The following is a 19,563-nucleotide window of genomic DNA, read 5'->3' on the forward strand; positions in this document are numbered from 1 at the left end:
TTTCGACGTATCTCATAATTTACTATCTTTTAAGCATGGCTTTTTATCGAATAAATATGACAAGTTGAAATTGAAAAAGTAATAATTACGACAGTCATAACTATAACTAAAGAACTTGTCATAATTATGACTGTCTCGATTTTGACTTGACATAATTGATCATGAATTATGAGAAGTCAGTTATGACCGATCAAGAGGTCATTTATGACATAACAATTATTGTTTAATTGTAGTTATGACTGGCATAATTATGACTTATGACGTATAAATTCTCAATTTTGACTTTCATAATTTTGACTTATCTCAAAATGATATTGTTGTATTTCGTAATTTTGAAAATTTGAAGAAAAAAAATAGTTACCAAAGCATGATTTATTTTTCCATAAGCTACTCCTTAACAATGAAAAAATACCATCTCTCTCTCTCTCTATTTTTTTGTTCGTTTCTCTCTCAGCATTCACTAACCTCCTGCTCTGAGGGGTCTCCGGAGGTAAACAGATGAAAAAAACTCAAAACATGAGATAGATAAAAGGATGAAAGGATTGCGCATTAAGAGGGTCACATGTCTGCTAAAATTATATGATTCCAGCTGCTTGTCTTTGCTTGAGTATTCAAGCCCTCGTGGACATGGGGAGCTTTCGGTGAGGGACTGAGTTGTGAAGTCAAGGGTGAGTATGAAAATATTACAAACACAACAAGCCAGTACAGAAGATTCAATTCACTGTGAACTTTTTGCAAGAGCCACTGAGTCCTTAAGGTATCACCCAGTGGACGCCAAGTGGATCTGTTTCTATTGAATTGCTCTTGATTGTTTTCAGTTAGTCTGCACTTTCGAGACGGTCCCTTAGTCATCAGTTTGCTGGCAGTGTGAGTTTTGAAGCCACACAGCCGTAGTGGAGAGTAGAAAGAGGCAGGCTCTCTCACATACCACCGTTTCACAGAGTACGACTCATCCTGCCTTATACACTCACACACACTCTCTCTTTTCCCTCACACACTTGTGCAGAAAGCCACACATCATCCCTCCTGTCACTGGAGCAATGTGTACGGAGAACCTCATGACTACCGGCTGGCAACAGTAGAAGACAAAAGAACGATCCAGTGGAGAGAAGAGGGACGATCCGGTTGGGATCTTGGAATCTGATGCTGCAGTCAGGAGCATCTGCAAGCTTAATTGTGCGACTCAACCCGTGCAGCTGTGCACAGCACACACGCCGAAGCTGAGAGGGACAGCCGAAACCAAGGATAGACGCGTACGCCGAGCTGACAGGGCTGGCTGATGTGGACCTACAACCTGTCAAGTTCTGGGTGAGCACTTTCATCTTCTCCATGAAAGGGGCCGTTTAGTGTGGCAAATTGGCAGTGTCCCACCTGTTATTAGGGGTTAAATATAGGGGGCTGGTTGGGGAAGTCAGACCTGTAACTTGTCATCTTTGCGATTGGGTTGACAAGGACCCGGCGGATGCCGTATTTTTCATTTAAATCAGTTGCTATGCTTCAGGCGCTTCATAACCATTTATGTCTAATGAAACAATTCAGCCTGCGTCCAGCTTAATTACCTCTGTGGTGTTCGTGCATGCAAATAACAAGCCTCATCATTTAAATACACCTGCTCTGTCTTCTTTGGACGTCCTCTTCAAGGTGGTTTTAAAGGGGTAGTTCATCCAAAAATGAAATTTACTCAAACTCATGTTGCATTCTTCTGTGGAACGGTTTAACAGAAGACATCTTAAAGAGTTGGTATGTAGTACTTTTCCATTTATAGTGATCACTTATGTCCAAAAAAGACAGAAAACACCACAAGAGCTGATTCACACAGAACGTGTTTTTGCATTTAAAAACGTGAGTCACAGTGCAGCGAAATGAGAAGAAAAAACCAATACTGCTGGATTCCTTTATTTTTTAAAGGTTGATCTAAGTTTAACTTGAGCATTAAGGTTATAGTGGCCACATCTGTCCAAGACGACAAAAAACACCTCAAGGGTTGATTCAAAGATGCGTGAGACGCAGGGCAGTGAAATGAAAAGAAAAAGAAAAAAGAAGTCTTGATGCTTTTTTTAAAAGTTGAACTAAATTAACTTGAGCACGACACGTGAGCGCAATGCTCAAAGATGTCCATCATTGATTGTTGCATGGTGAAATGCAAAAACGCATTCTGTGATAGCTTTATGTGAGGAACAGACGGAAATTTAATTTGTTATTTACTAAAAACTTCAAATGTTGTTAGATTAAAGAATAGCACACCAAGGCATCGTGCAAGATTTGTCATCATTGACGGCAAACCTTACTGGTTCTCATGTGTCGCAACCAAAAATCCCACCAATATCAGTGAATAGTCTCATAAATTTGCATATGTTCCTCGTATAAACCTGTCGTATGACTTCAAAAGACTCAAAATGTAGTTCATGAGTCAAGTGAACAATTTTGGGTCTCGTGGTTAGTATAAACACTCGTATAGAAAGATGCATGAATTTTTGCGCGAAAATTTTCCAGTATACGAATTTGGAACAACTAGAGCGCAAGTAAATAATGTCAATTTTCATTTTTGTGTGAGTTTTTCCATTATTAACTTTAATTCTTTTGTACTACAAATGTAACATGAGCTTGCATCATTAACAGTTGGTGTGTTCAAGTACTCCTGGGAAGTTCACATGTACGAGTTAGGACGTCATGATTATTGCTGCGTTCACGCCATGTCCTAATTACCGCAAATAAAGCTCTGTATTAGGGATTCACCGATATGAACATTTTGGCCGATACCGATAACCGATAATTCTTTATATTCGAAAGCCGATAACCGATATATAGGCCGATCAATCTTAATCCAAATTTTTATATAATTTTTGAGAGCCTGATTACAAATACAAAAGTCTCACCATTTAAAAGCCACATCCTAAGCACACAATTATAATGTTCTAATTATCATTTTATGTAGCCCATATTACAGACTTAACTGTATTTTCCTCTTTTGAAGTGATTTCAATCATATTTCAAGCAATTCAAAACCATCATGGTGAACAGAGTACATCTGAAGTGTCTCAGCTGACACTAAATAATCCATTATTTATCAGCTTTAATATATCGGCCAAATTTTCTTATCGGGCCGATAATAATAACATAAAAATTTTACATATATCGGCTGATACCTATAAGGGTGGCCGATATATCATGCATATGATGTATACTTTCAAATCGCTCTCGTGGTACTTTGACCTTATTGACCCTGCGTTCAAATCCAGCAAGACTTTTTAAATGACAAATAAAGATTGCGCATCAGGTGCTTTATTCATTTTAGGAAGGTTCTGTAAACTGAATCGTTATATATTCTATTGTAATTGTACTATACTATCACATATTGGGGGGGGAAAAGTAATAATTTCATACATTTCAACAAACTTACCATCAACTTTGCATCCATAGCATCCTCCATTTTTTTTCTCACTGCATGTCCCCAACTGGGAAGCTCTTGGCTTAAATAAAATCCCACTCGTAATTACGACATTGCGGTGCTGTTCGTGTGCATGCAGCTAGTAAATGCCATCTTTACCACATGACTTGAAAGTACCAAGTGATTTTATTCTCATCTTGAGAACTCGTCTGTTGGAATATCACTATTCAGGCATCATATTTCCATTATAGTGTCCCTGCTCAAAGCTTAAACATCAAAACCATATTGAACACAAACTTTGATGGCAATAAAATGTGTGAGGTAATTTCATTTTGGCATCGCTGGTGTTGAGGGCATTATTGAACCTGGGTTATTCAGCCCCCTCTTACTGTAAGTGACAAACTCGGTCTTTACTGGATCAGCAGCATAAGGTTTTATTGTTGCCTTTATGACAACAGATATGCAGAGCTGCTGATGAAAGCATGATGAGCAGAGAGGATTACTCTGTGTGTGGGCAGTGGAGGAGGAGGAGGAGGAAAAGACATCGCGGCTGTTCGGATCAGTTCCGACAATAAAGATCAGGCTTGCAGCTGGGAAGGAATAATCACCTTCCTGTCCAAGTTACAATCGTTTTTTCTTCTCTGTTGTGACGTATATCCGAGTGAAACGGCTTCTCGAACAAGAAAAAATGTAGGGCGCCCTCACACCAGTAAACACGTCTTAAGAGAAGAGATGTTACTGCAAAAAGTTATTTGGATTAAAAATTACGGGGGCACACGAGTTTAAAAAAAATGATGTGCACGGATAAATCTTTAAAAATAAATACTGCATTATTCCGTAATAAAGTAAGAGGGGTCCATTTTGATTTCATGGGGACTTTAATACTGCACATACTCCTTTACTTAAGTCCGGATTCATGTTATTTTTCCAGTCCTTGTGTTCTCTATTGAGCCCGTGTAAACTGCTGCTGAGTTTCTTTGGTATCACATTTAATGAGCTCGAGATCCCTCTGTATCATCGCAGGACTGGGCCTCCTTCAAGCCAAAGTACAGTAATTGGACACTTTAAAAAATCATGAAAAGGGGACAAAGCAGTTTTGAGTCAATCGTTGATGTTTTATTCATTGCTTTGGAACAAGGCTTTATTTTGCATATCTGAGGCTCCCGATGGAGTACAACAAAACGAGATTTTACATGCAGCGCACATGAGTATGTTATGGTTTGCATATAAATTTCTGTTCAAAGATCACTGCATGTGAGGCTTTTTAAACTCAGTGTCCTGATTAAAAGATTAGGTCACCATTTTCCACTCAGTTACTCATCCTCATGTTGTTCCAAATACGTATGACTTTCTGAGGAGCACAAAAGAAAATGTTTTGAAGAATGTTGTGGTTGCTCTTTTCAATGCAGTTGCAGTGAATGGGATTAATGCTTTTAAAAATCAAGAAGGACACAAAGCACCATAAAAGTAGTCCATGCACTGCATTCCAAGTTTTCTGAATTATATGATAGCTTTGTGTGAAGAACAGACCCATTTTAAGTTGCTATTAATTGATCATTCACCTCTCCAGTGAGCTGTTAACCGCTATATTGCAAAGATATTTTTTATTGGAAAATAAGGCAAAATATTAAAAATTAAAGGATTTTTCTTGCCGTGTACAACAGAATTGTTGAGTATATATTTTAATGATTTGTTTAATATAATATTTTATTTTATTTAATTTGTTTTGTTTTTATTTTCATAATTTTTTATTTATTCTCAATGTCTTAATATTTTTCCTCAAAATATTGATATCAAGCCCACAATTTTAACTTTATTACTACTTTCTTAATTTGATCTTTTTTTCAAAAATATTGCTACTTTATTAAATGCTGACTTTATTCACAAAACATTGCAACTTTATGCTCAAAACAGTAAACCTTTTATTTTTAATATAAAAACTTTTATATTACACCTTATTCTCAATTTTGTAATTTTTAAACTGATTAGAATTTTTTCAAAAGGTTTACACACTTTCATAATTCGAGAACCAAATCAGTCTGATTCGTAAATTAATCATTTAGACCGGCTTTGTGAACAGCTTAACTGAAGTTGTTAAAAAAAAAATCTGACTCAGAACGATTTGTTCACAAATCAGACAATGTTACGACTGTCATTTAGCCTGGGAAAACCCAGACAACTTCCGGCAAATTTAGATTTGCTCTGAAAGTTAGTCTGGCAAAGAGCTCATTCAAGCCCATTTCCAATCCGTCGAAAATCGCGGCACCAATCAGAAACGTTGGGGCGGGCTTTACACGATGACGACAGCGCTGGGATTTTGAAGCAGATTTTGTAGCCTACATTACAAAGATGGATGCCGCCGTCGAACATCACTCGTTCGAATCAGCTATCGCGTCTGTTTTAACCGATTTGAACGTTTCCCTTTTGTTAAAAACCGAGCAAAGAACAACACTCGGAGATGTTTCTCCGCCGCTCTGCATACGTCATCTCCTTCATCGCTCTGATTGGTTTTAGGTCTATCCGCGACGTCCGTTGGTGACGCCCCTCTGGAAATGATTTGTCTGTGACGCTTTGCCAGACCATAACTCAGTTACAACTGAGAATGGTCTGGTTTTAACCAGGCTAACTGTCATTTAGTCCACACTAAAAAAAAATGCTGGGTTGTCAACTTTCAACCCATGTTTGGGTCAAATATGGACAAACCCAACGGTTGGTTTAAAATAACCGTTAATTTAAACCACTGGTTGTGTTTGTCCATATTTGACCCAAACATGAGTTGAAAAAATCCAGCGTTTTTTTAGTGTGGACTAAATGACAGTAACATTGTCTGATTTGTGCAAGATGCGCGGAGGAAAGCGAGGGAGGATGTCAAGATTAACAAAAAATGAGTTATATGGCTTCTGAAGGCTTTGAATATAGAGCATTATTCTAATGTACCGTACTATTTGTAACTGCATTGAAAAGTGCAGCCAGTTCAGTTCTTTAAATATCTCCTTTTGTGTTCCACAGAAGAACGTACTATAGTGCTAAATTCATGTGTTATGGTATTTACATGGTACACAAGAATATAGTCCCTGGGTCACTTTGTACTGGCAGCACTAACTGTAATTGTCCCTTTTTTGTTGCTGTTATTGCTTGAGGCAGGTCAGCCTATGCCGCTTAATCGCAATGTGGGGAAATGTGACTCACATAGTGCTTTGCCCGATATCTTCGCTTTTAACATGACTGATTCTTCCAACCCCTTGACATCCGACTTTCTTCCACAGGGTTCGGAGGACGGCGTGTAGCGCTTTTCTTCTACTCAGTCTTGATTGAACTAGAATTACCTTTTCACCGTCCTTGGCTACTTTCTAATGTTCGGGGTGAGGCTCGGGTTGCATGTCTTCGGTGTCGCCCTGCATTGGGCCTTTTATTTCAGCCAGCTCTTTAATTATGTAATTGAATTAACAACCTACGCGTCAAACAAGCCCTAAAGCTGTTTGTCCTCTTCTATCAAGATGAGATTGATTTGATGGGACGGTATTCGATAAGCCGTCCTCTTAATTTCCACTCATCGGTTGCTGGCAGATGGAGGTTGATTAATTTTTAAAATGTTATTCCCCAAAATAGCCCCTCTGGTTTGGAAGTCCACCCACAGGTTACACAAGAGGCTGATATCTCACGCTAGATGGCATTAATAGATGTTTCCTGACCGCTTCGATGTTGACGTTTAATCAATTATTCATTTCGCTCTACAATTGGCCGTATCTGATAAATCCCGAGCGATGACATATTAAGGCCACGTTTTGAACGCGGCGCCTCAAAGTTTCTGCCAGACAACCCGGAGCTCGGTGTCATGAAGGGTAATGATGTGTAGAGTCTAATAACTGTATTCCGCTCATTTTCACGCATGAGACTCATAGTATCAATTTAAAGACTTCTATCTCCCCTCTGTTCTGCATTAAAGTCGTGACTCATTTCATCAGCCACTTTTACTGGCTGAGACGGAAGCAGAGAAAGCCATTTAGCCTGCTGTCGCTGCCTTCAACATAATTCATATCCATTCGCTGGAGGAATGAGTGCGATAATGACAGGGAGTGAATTTGTAGTGCCTTCGTTTTCTTTTTTCTTTTTCTTTTTGTGTAACATTGGAAGTTTGGTAGAAGGTTTATTTATTTTTTTACTCTTACATGGTTTCTGAGTTGAAAGCAAATGAAACGGCAAGACGTTTATGACAGTTTCAAGAATGAAGTCGTAGCATTGTGAGGTTAAATTAGACATTTAATCGGGAATTAAGTGGTTACTAACTATTGTAATGCTACGTCTTTATTCTCCATTTTGATCTTTCTCAAAATAACTACTTTATTTACGGTACATAATTTTGAATATTGTTAATGTATGGCTAGTTTTTCCTAATTTTGACTTTGTTTTCTCAAAATATTGCTGTCAATCCCATAATTTTCACTTTATTCTCAAAATATTACTCTTTTATTCTCATAACATTCACTTTATTTCCAAAATATTACTATTCTCCAAATATGACTCGTCATTTCCACTTTATTCTATTTTGATTATTCTCAAAATATTAAAAAGTATTATCTCAATTTCAACTTTATTCACAAAATATTGTCATTTATTACTTTGTTCTCCAAACATTGATGTTTTTTTCTCAAAATATTGAGATTTTATTCTCAACAACGTTACACCTTTTTTTTCTCTCGTAACGGTTGCGTGGTGGGAGGGTTAGTTTTTTATTACAATTTTATTTTATCAAAAAGCTGCCTCTCTGAAACTTTTCTGCTGGTTTAGCTGTTGGACAATTCTACACTGTAAAAAGTGATCAGTTGACTTGACTTAAATAAAGCGAGGAGACCTGTTGCCTTAAAATTAAGCAAAACATTTTTTGTCAAGTTCACATAACTTAAATTTTTCAATTACGCATGAAGTTTACTACTTCATTTTAAGGCAACCTGTTTTCTCACTTTAAAGGGTTAGTTCACCCAAAAATGAAAATTCTGTCAGTATTTACTCACCCCATGTTGTTCCAACCCCGTAAGACCTTCGTTCATCTTCGGAACACGAATTAAGATATTTTTGATGAAATCTGAGAGCTGGATCACTCCTCCATTCTAGTCCATAGGCTTCTTCAGGGATTGAACTTGCCGGCCTCGAAAAGTTATTAAAGACATCGTTAAAATAGTCCAAGTGACTACAGTGGCTCAATCTTAAGTTTATCAAGCGACGAGAATACTTTTTGTGTGCAAAAACAAACAAAAATAACGACTTTATTTCAACTACTCATGTCCATCTCCTTGGGCCTCGAGTCAGTTCACTAGTGTAATAGCGTAAGCTTCTGTTGTTGTACGTCACACGCATCACGCACATGACCAGCGTCGGCCAATAGTGAGCCTACGTGTGACGTAGCTCTACGGAATCACACTACGTTAACTGACTCGAGGCCCAAAGAGAAGGAAATGAATAGTTGAAATAAAGTCGTTATTTTTGTTTGTTTTTTGCGCACAAAAAGTATTCTTGTCGCTTGATATACTTAAAATTTGAGCCACTGTAGTCACTTGGACTATTTTAACGATGTCTTTAATAACTTTTCGAGGCCGGCAAGTTCAATCCCTGAAGAAGCCTATGGACTAGTATGGAGGAGTGATCCAGCTCTCAGATTTCATCAAAAATATCTTAATTCGTGTTCCGAAGATGAACGAAGGTCTTACGGGGTTGGAACAACATTAGGGTGAGTAAATGCTGACAGAATTTTCATTTTTTGGGTGAACTAACCCTTTAAGTCAATTCAACTGATCACTTTAGACAGTGTACTTTAGAAGCATGAACAGTTTGCACAGTTTCATCAATTATTTAGTAGTGTTTCATATTTTTTCGTCCCAGTTTTTCTGTTTTTTTGAAGATTTACTGCCTGTCTCCTCTGTGCAAACAAGCCCTGGTTGATCTTTTCGATTTCTTCTGTAGACGAAACTGTGCCATAGTTGTTCCAGAAACTTTGGGACTTGAAGAGGCTTTGATGTCGATCGTGAGCAAAACAGCCGGTTCCCCAAGGATGGTTTAATTGTTCACGTTCCTTCATTGGATCGTCCTTGACAGTATGGCGACAGATGGTGAGAGAGAGATCGGTTTAAACCCCACACTCTTTTGCTTCCCGTCCCCTGCGGTAGCTGTCAGAAAGACCTGGATCATTTCATCAGATAGATTTTGTAATGACGCTCCAATTCTACACAGTAAAGTGGAATCAGCAAGAGAGTTTGTTTACACAGCGTATCGAGGTGTCTTCATGCTGGCGTTCAGCAAGCGGCACTGGGGCGGCGTCCAAAAAACATTCTCTTGTGGAAATGGATCCGCTCTGTAGAGAGTTTGCAAGATATCGTTTTACTAGTTGTCAAATGGATGAATGATGTAGAAAGAACGACTGAAGGTAATGATTTTGTTTGTCGGTGATGGACGGGATGCCTGCAGCGCTCCGGTTCATTCCTATTGGATGCTCTGTAAAGCTTGTCTGACCCGAGCAACAGCATCCAAGGTGGGCGGAGCTTATCTTTTCGGTGCGACACCCTCCGTACCCTTAACTTCCTGCGTCTGCGTGTCGTCCGGGTGCTCGAGGGTCAATATAATGACCCCCATGTCAATGCATCCATCTAGCCAAGGCCAAAGTCTGAATAGACAGTGCTGATGAGACTTCAGAGGACCTGCCATGAATTTCTCATGTGACTTAAAATAGAAAGTACAGGCAAGCTTGAACATCTCAAGCTTGTTGCCAGGCATTGATGAATTATTCAGCTATAATGGAAAAATCATAAAGCCACATGTGGCAGCAAATTCTTGCAACTAAAAATTCTCACTTTGTTCAGGTCTCCGTCTGTTTCTTTCTTTTAATGTTTCGATTTTCTTTATGTAACATTGAAATGTGGTAGACGGTTCATTCGTTTGATTTGACTAAATTAATCTCGTAATTCTTCATCTTTGTTCTCATAATTTAGATCTTTTTTTAAAATAACTTGCATAATTGTGACTATTCTCAATAGTGCTGTCAATCATTTTTACTTTATTCTCAAAATATTACTGTATTTTCATAATTGTTCTCTTTATTCTCAAAACATTAATATTTTATCATTTTGACTTTTGTTTACAAAATATTTCTATTCTCAAAATATTACTCCTTTTCTCATAATTTTCACTTTATTCTCAAAATATTACTACTTTATTTTCATAATTTTGATTTTTCTTCAAATATATTTCTATTCTCCAAATATTACTCCTTCATTCTCATAATTTTCACTTTATTCTCCAAATATTGCTATTTTATTTTCATAATTTAGAATTTTGTTCACAAAATATTACTAATCACAAAATATTACTATTACAAAATACTGCTTTTTTCAAAATATTGCTCTTTTATTCTCATATTTTTCACTTTACTACTTTATTTTCATAATTTATTACTACTTTTATCAAAATATTACTCCTTATTTTCATTATTTTGACTCTTCTTAAAATAGAACTATTCTCAATTTTACCTGTATTAAAAAAATATTGCTAATTTATTCCCAATTCAACCTTATTTTACAAAATATTGCTAATTTATCCTCAGTGTTAATTTATTGTGTTTATTTGAATGTTTAGATGTTTTCCTCTCACACTAGCTTGGCTTTATTGTTGTGTCGATCTTTGACTAGTGTTTTTGATGTGACTGGTTTCACACTGTCATTTTGGAGTTTGTCTGAAAGGACATTTGTCAAGGACACAATCAGGTTCTTCACTGTCTGTCTTCGATCAGGGGTAATGTAAAATTGCGCCACTGTCAAAGCTCAAAACTGTCACGCATGAAAGGAAACAATATTGTAATTGGGTAATCCATCTTTTTTTGTCACATCATTTCTCAGGTAAGGTCAGCTGTGCAGTTTGCTGACTGCTTTTACTGAAAGAGAAGAATGAAAAATGTATGTTAAATACATTTATTTTTAATTGGGAGATCTGTTTGATCAAGGAAATCCATTGTGTTAATCTAATAAATTCAAAGAGAAAACAGGACATTATTTATTATTATAATCAGCTTTTTCTGGAATATTAATATAATTTGCAATGTTATTATTTTTATTACTATTAAAGCACATTTTCACCCCGAATTATCAATAGAATGTCTCATTACTGTAATACTGAAAATATAATAAGTACACTTATATAGCTAAATATTTTTTTATTTTTGCCCAAATTCCTGCTTAAGTTAAACCTTGTTGACCATGGTAAAATGTTATGATGCAATTATAATATTTATATTTTAATAATGATTTATAATAATTTTATAATAATTGTATCATTTACATCTTTTTTTTTTTTTTTTGCAACAGGTTACTGAGATGAGAAATTAAGCAGGACTTATATATTCCCATGATATATACAATGGGAACGAAATACACAGGTATTGAGTTTCTCTTTCTTTTTTTATTCTGTTATCCAATATTATATATTATTTACTTGTATTTTATTCTAGGCCTAGCTACTGAAGGATTAGCTCCTTTGCAGAAAGTCTCAGAGATGAGTGTACTCAAATATGGAGCTAATGTGAAGTTATAAACTTAATTAGCTCTAAAAACTTGAATCGGAAATGAATAACTAGTAATATAATTGAAAATAAAATCTGTGTGGAACAAAAAAATGATTTGCATTGTATTCAAGCAGTGTTTATTGTATCTTGTACACTCTTCACAACTACTTTTGTATGCGATTTGATGTGTAACAGCCATAATTATTTAATTATTTAAATTATTCAGCATTTGACAAATTTAGATTAGATAATGTCCTTACAATAAGTGTCATACTTAGAAATAGTGAAAAAAGATCTGCAGTTCCTCTGAATTTGCAGAGGTTGCTGAAAAAAGTACAGAGCGCTGGATTTTCTCAGTACTTTCTTCGTTCTTCATATCTCATTTCATCCTCCTTCCTCTCTCCCCTCTTAAGCCTGTTCTCAAAGAGGCCTTAGGATTGTCAGTCATTTGCAGTGGCTCAGCGTTAATTCCCCACGAACGCCGGGGCATTGACGGTGCTCCCACCCACTGGATTTATATGGTGACAGTGAAAAAGGGAAGCTTGAGCTCTTGGGGGAGTAAAAAGGGAGCACCCAGCAAGTTCCTATTGAGTCAAATGCTCCCCCAATCCCCTCTATCTTCCCATCTTTCCCCAAACCTGGTTCTGTCATTAATAATTGCCCTGAGAGTAGTTTCCCAAAAATATTCATTACTAGTATTGTGATAAAATAAGGTAAGGTAAATGGTGTTTGTTGAACTAAGGGGCCGTTTACACGACACCGTTTTCAACTAAAACCGGAAAACTGTATGCGTTTTGGCCGTTCGTTTACACGACAATGTCGTTTTTGGTGGCTTGAAATGCAAAATTTTGAAAAAAAATTTTGAAACCTATTCCGTTATTGCCTCAGTGTAAACCACAAAAATGTGAATTTGCGAAAACGGTGACGTACATGTTCAGTCGGTAACGCTTGCTTTTACAGTACAGTTACCCATGTAAATACAATGTACTTATTTTAGTAACTACAATTACTGGGTAATAACTAGTACTTACCCTGAACCTACCCTTAAACCTACCCCTGTTCCATGTACTTACCTTATATTAGCCAGTACTTTCTAGGTAAGTACACTGTAAGTACACTGTAAGTACTGTACTGTAAAAGGAAGCGTTACCATTCAGTCTATGGGTGCATAGTTTTTATTTACAAAGTAACATCGCCACCTACTGGCCTGGCAGCAGAATAAAGCGTTTTTAGTCATTTTTGCAACGGGGATCGTTTTGACAACGTTGTTGTCCGCAAACTAAAAAGCCATAGAATTTGAGCTGACCTGTGTCTTTTGAATGGTTTCTTAGATCTCCAAGAGTCTGAAGTGGGTGTTGGTCAACAGAAAGACATCAGGAAATAATATACACATTTCACAACTTATAACGCGTATGGATTTAAAGACATGAAAACCTTTAAATCTTTAAAAAAGATGTTTAATATAATGTAGTGCAATTTAGTAATGGGGGATTGTAAGTATTGTAATATTCAAATGTATATTTTTGTAAATAATCCCAGATATATGTTCATGCTTAATATGTCCTGCATAATTACGTTCATGCAGAAATCTATTTTGTGTTAGTTCAGTTACCGGTGTCGTCAGTGTGCCGTAGACACGCCCATCTTAACGATTTCTATATATCGCTTATCCTGCCCGAAATGTCCATACATATATCCTAAAAACTTTTCATGTGTGACTGATATGCTGAAGATCGGGTGACTTAAGGTCAATGTTTTGGCTGTAAGTCAATGAGGTCCTTTGTCGGTAGGGAATAGTACGATGGCCACTCGAACACTTCCGGTGGCTTCACGGCCTGCTGGCAGTTTAGAACGCAATGAGTAATCCAGTCATTTATATAGATCAGTGGATTAATCCCACAAAGCGCGAAAACGTTCGCCTTGCAGCAAGTTTTACACGGGACATCCTCTGCTTCTGGTTAGCCTGCTGTCGTGTGGTCTCTTTCCTAGAGACAGTGTAAGTCTGCCAGCTGTCACCGCTAGGCCACTGTTGTCTAGCCAGTGCAGAGATTAGAGCTGGTTATTGGAAACCGCAAAAGCAGGCAGTGTGCCACAGGATTAAGGAAGACGCTGAAGTAGGCCAGGCTCTCATCCAGAACAAAAATACGGGGGCCACTGTCCCAGAACATCGGCCGTGTAATAACGGTTAATCCTTCTATTTTACACCGGCACGTGCCTGTCATATTTCTGTCTAGGTTGGACATTGTGTTATGCTGCCGTTCTGACAAAAATATAGTCCATGGCTTTCATTTCATTTAAGGTTGTTCATAATTCTAGTTTGATACAGAGTGGGTGTTAAACAGCATTACTTTTAGATGCTGCTGGTGTTTTTGCGTTTTCTTCATTGCTGGTAATCAGTCTTACAATGAGATACGAGAAGCTTATTTTCCAGCAAGTTTGAGGAAACTCATTCAAGGTTTGAATGACCTCCTCTCTCTTGATTATTAAAATCAAGCACTTATTTCTTGATGCCTATTTGTTGAAGGCTCTGCACACTTTTCTCTAATGAAGCCTGTTTAAAAGAAAAATATAATGTTATTGACATTATTTTTCACAATTGTAACTTTTTTCTCATAATAGAAAAAAAAATTATATTGAAAAATTATTACTTTTTTTCTCGAGATTACCACTACATCTCACTATGTGACTATTTCTGACAATTGCGACTATATCTTAATTACAGCTTTTTCCTCATAACTGGGACTTTTATATCTCACAGTGTGACATTCTCAAAATTGTGACTTCTGTAATTGCAACTTTATATCTCACAATTGCAACTTTTTCTAAATATTGGGACTACATATCTCAAAATGTGTCTAGTTGCAATATCTCCAGTTTTTTTACTTTGAGGCGAAAACTGACTTCTATCGGCACCAATCAAAAGCCTGGCTAAATCCCTTTTCAATGAGGGCTTTTTCCGCTTGTGTGTCATAATGTGTGTCACATGTTTTGTCTGTAACTCAAGCTGAAGCATATATAGCTTATATAGACCTGTATTTTCTAGAAACAAAGTTTGACTCCAAACTTAACCTCAGGCTCATTATCCTGCAACAGCTGCTGGTGTCAAATGGTTGTCACTGTGTTCTCAAATTTATACTGGTCGACTGAATGCAGTGATAAATGTATGGAGTCATGTTCTAGTATGCATTGTAAATGTTCTATCAAAAGCTAAGAAGTTACAACCTATCTTTTTAATTCACTAAAGTGAGCCAAGAGTGTGAGTGTTTGATTTGATCAGTGTGAATTTGCCAGGCTTCATCTTTGCCATTCAGTCGAGTTCCAACTTCTCAAGGCAGTTGAACTCTACTCAGACAGAGATTAGAGCAACCATTGATTTTGAGACACTTTAAAAGCAGTTTTTTTCTTTGACATTCATTTCAACAGCGAAACCTCAGTGCTTAGCCTTAACCCCTTAACTGTCCCCCCCCCCCCCCCCCCCCCTCCCTTTTTGAGCGAAGATGTGAAAATGCACTATCCAAACTTAAATGGTTGTGATTCATGAAGGCTTTGGAATACAGACCTAAGGTTGGTCTCTTTTTTAAAAAGGCACTCAGCAGAACTGAAAGCACTTCAAAAACTGAAATTGTAAAAAAGTATAGAAGTTTAAGTTTACTGTAAATCAACAGTATCAGCAGTAACAGCATTCCTGTTACAAATTAATACATTTTTGTCACATCACTTTTAGCACAAAATAGTTGCCAAATATGAAACCTTGAGTCTCAGACCTTTCAGACGATATGCGCTGTCAAGATTAGAAAAAAAATCCCGATTTTTTCAGCGGTAGGAGCCCGCTTTGAAATCAGATTAAAAGCACAGTTTCCATGGTAACGCAATGTCTGATTTCAAAACAGATGAATTTTGAGTTAAGCTTTCGCATGATACCTAATTTATGATGATTACTAAAATATGTGCTAGGAAAAAAAGGAAATAAAAAGAGCGCCAAATGTCCTGTTAGTGGGACAGTGACACTTAAACTGCAATTTTATAGATGCCATTATATTCTCACTGCCAGTTTATGGATTTCTAGCCTTTTTAGGTTTCCATCTCCCATACATGTCTATTCTAAAGCCTAGTGAGCTGCCTAAAGAGGCAGTATTTTAAGGGATCACAGCCATACTTTCGACATGAAGGTAGGCAACTTAATTACTCTGTTTTTTAAGATAACTTGTTTTAAGCTAATGGCTTGCACTTAATTTCAGTAAAAAATAAGTTAGATGGTGGACGAGGAAATGTTGGTAATAAGTTGCATTTCATTCTGATTTGATTTGATTAACTTTATTAATCCCTCACTGGGGAAAAGAATGTACATTCTGTAAAGAATGTTCTTATTAGAGTAGCATGCTGTTAGCTTAGCAACATGCTAACTGAGTCGCATTCTCCTGTGAGAAGTGCTATTTTGTGAGTTGCTGCCTATGTAGTGGGCTCTGAATTGGTCACATATGAAGTTCCATAATGCCTAGGATGCTGCCTATGTAGACAGCAAGGCAGCTTTCTAGTTTTTTAAATGGAGCCACTATGTCAGAGGTAAATTTGTGGGGTTTTGCCAAAGGCTTCTGATAATTGTGAGGAACGGGGTAAATTACTGAGATAAAGACTGAACATCAGCTTTCACGCAGCAGGAGAATAAGAAGCGGTTTTCACTGGTGCTTGATAACTCCAGCTAATAGTGTCTAATTGCTCTTGCTGATTTGTAAGCTGCGAGAACATTGATTAAAGGCGAATTAAAAGTCATGCACAGGGTTTGCCAACAGCCGGAGGGTCTGATTGTCCTTGCAGCTGCTGCAACTTGCAGTAAAGTATGGCAAATCTCAACCAAATGTCACGCTTTGACTGAATGAACATCTAGCTTATCTATTAGCCCATTAGCTCAGTGCTGCACTAAGATCCTGTGCAAGTAAGATGCATTTCAGACGATCCAACAAGTGTAAATGTGAATCTATTTGTAGCTATTTGCATTTGTAGCATTAATGCTAATCAGTCCTGATGTGTCCTGGCCTTCTAAAAAGGTTATTAAACAGGACTAAAGTTATTCTTTAAAAGAATCAGGGGAAGTAAAACTATTTCTCTATCGGATTGTGTAAATTTTGTTTCCAAAATCACATGCTATAAATCCAAATCCACTCTCATGGAAGGCTAAGCTAACCTTGGCCAGGAAGTCTGAAGTGATTCGTTTTGACAGGGTTAGAATGCCAGCCAGTGAAGGGTGTCTTCTAATCCATTCAAGCCAAAGAGACGACCACAGGACAGCGTCCAACCTCCTCATTGTGACCTAGCTAGGCCATGGCCTTTTCTGACACTGCCCAAAGACATTTCTCATGCAATACCAGGCTTCATGCTTCTTCAGCTCTCGCGTCTTTCTAATTAAAAGCTTATGCAACTTCAGTGTTATATTCGCCCCCTAATGGATTGCGTTGTAATTTTATTGCCCTGTGTTTACGTGTAATTGGCCCCAAGAGTCAATTGTGCCAATGAATTGGCAGTTAGGATAAGTATCTCGAGAGGTTCATGGTGGAAAGCATCTTAATTAGATGTGTCCTTTCTTGCATGAGTATGGTTTTTACTTTTAACGCTTTCATTTGTTCTTGACATTTTTCCCTTGACTTTTAAAAAATCTAGACTTTTAAGACTTTCAAGAAGACTGCACATATGATAATTAATCTCTGGGTAGTCTGGTAAGGATATCTCTTTTGTTTATATATTAAATTTATTTTGTAATATTTTAATCTATATAAAAGTTTATAGTTTGGATATAAACACTGATGTCTACGGTAGCAATCAAAATAGTGTAAATCACCTTTTGAAAGTAACTTGATGCCTCAAATAAAGGTTGTTCATTGTTACACCAGTAGGTGGCGACAAGTGACTGTTAAAAAATGTATTTGTCATTGAATCATTTAAGTGATTTCGTTCAAAAACACTGATTCAACCAGTAATGCTTCATTACTGTAGGGTTTATTATGGCACACTTAACTAGTTACTTTGGAATATGTGTCCATATTCCGCTTAGTTTTATATGATTTTATTACATACTCACAAGTTGATGGTGTTTCATGCCAGCGGTCAAATTTATAACATCGAGTCATGGTAATAAATACTTTAAAGGATTAGTTCACCTCAAAATGAAAATTTCCTGATAATTTACTCACCCCAATTCCATCCAAGATGTTCATGTCTTTCTTTCTTCAGGGGAAAAGAAATCAAGTTTTTTGAGGAAAACATTTCAGGATTTTTCTCCACACAATGGACTTCAACGGTAACCAAATTGTTGAAGTCCAAATCAATGCAGTTTCAAAGGGCTATGAAGTGCTTCAAACGGCTCTGCACGATCCCAGCTGAGGAATAGGGTCTTATCTAGCGAAACGATCGGTCATTTTCTGAAAAAAATAAACATTTATATACTTTTTAACCACAATTGTTCATCTTGTGCTGGTCTGCCACGCGCTAGGCATTACATAATCACGTTGGAAAGGTCACGCTGGACGTAGGCGGAAGTACCGCCCCATTGTTTTAAACATCCAGGATACGTACATGAAAAGACCATTTTAAACAATAAACTGACACAAAGACATAAATATGTCATTCAACATACAATAAAATTTGAACGATCCTCCTTCTCCACGCTTGTAAACAATGGGGCGGTACTTCAGCCTACGTCCAGCGTGACCTTTCCAACGTGATTACGTAATGCGGCTAATGCCTGGTGCGTCGCACCAACAATTTGGTTACCGTTGAAGTCCATTGTGTGGAGAAAAATCCTGAAATGTTTTCCTCAAAAAATTAAATTTATTTTCCACTGAAGAAAGAAAGACATGAACATCTTGGATGGCAGGCTTGTGCAAAATTCAGAATTTCAGAATTGGCCTCCACTCAATTCATGAATTTGAATTTGAATTAAATTGACTCCACCCCACAGGAAGTTGAATTTGAATTGGAAGGACATAGCCTGGGAAAACCCAGACAACTTCCGGCAAATTTAGATTTGCTCTGAAAGTTTGTCTGGCAAAGAGCTCATTCAAGCCCATTTCCAATCCGCCGAAATCGCGGCACCAATCAGAAACGTTGGGGCGGGCTTTACACGATGACGACAGCGCTGGGATTTTGAAGCAGATTTTGTAGCCTACATTACAAAGATGGATGCCGCCGTCGAACATCACTCGTTCGAATCAGCTATCGCGTCTGTTTTAAGCGATTTGAACGTTTCCTTTTTGTTAAAAACCGAGCAAAGAACAACACTCGGAGATGTTTCTCCGCCGCTCTGCATACGTCATCTCCTTCATCGCTCTGATTGGTTTTAGGTCTATCCGCGACGGCCGTTGGTGACGCCCCTCTGGAAATTATTTGTCTATGACGCTTTGCCAAACCATAGCTCAGTTACAACTGAGAATGGTCTGGTTTTAACCAGGCTAGGAATGACAGGAAGTGGAATTAAATTCATGGCAATTCCAAGAAATTCCACACAGTCTCACAACAGAAAGAATGTGTTGAATCTCACATACTATCAGTGTTAGGAAGGTTACTTTGGAAATGTAATTGCTTACTGTTATAAGTTACCCATTATAAATGTGGTTTGGATTACTTTATCAATGTAAAG

At 37.4% G+C, this 19,563-nt stretch overlaps 1 protein-coding gene across 2 annotated transcripts in view; it reads left to right on the forward strand.

Moving 5' to 3' along the window:
- The first annotated feature begins 498 nt into the window (after positions 1-498).
- The window catches only part of lingo3a (leucine rich repeat and Ig domain containing 3a), a 31,572-nt gene continuing 12,507 nt past the window's right edge, over positions 499-19,563 (forward strand). Inside the window, exons 1-2 of one of the 2 annotated variants that reach the window (XM_056256380.1) lie at positions 499-668; positions 1,007-1,308. The gene's annotated coding sequence lies outside the window, so the exon portion shown is untranslated. Of the gene's footprint in view, positions 669-946; positions 1,309-19,563 lie in introns of those variants that run through there. The other variant, XM_056256379.1, reaches the window with a different exon arrangement.

This window comes from Rhinichthys klamathensis, unplaced genomic scaffold (genome assembly GCF_029890125.1).
Source record: "Rhinichthys klamathensis goyatoka isolate OS25496 unplaced genomic scaffold, OSU_Roscu_1.1 h1tg000127l_1, whole genome shotgun sequence".
Classification (NCBI taxonomy): domain Eukaryota; kingdom Metazoa; phylum Chordata; class Actinopteri; order Cypriniformes; family Leuciscidae; genus Rhinichthys; species Rhinichthys klamathensis.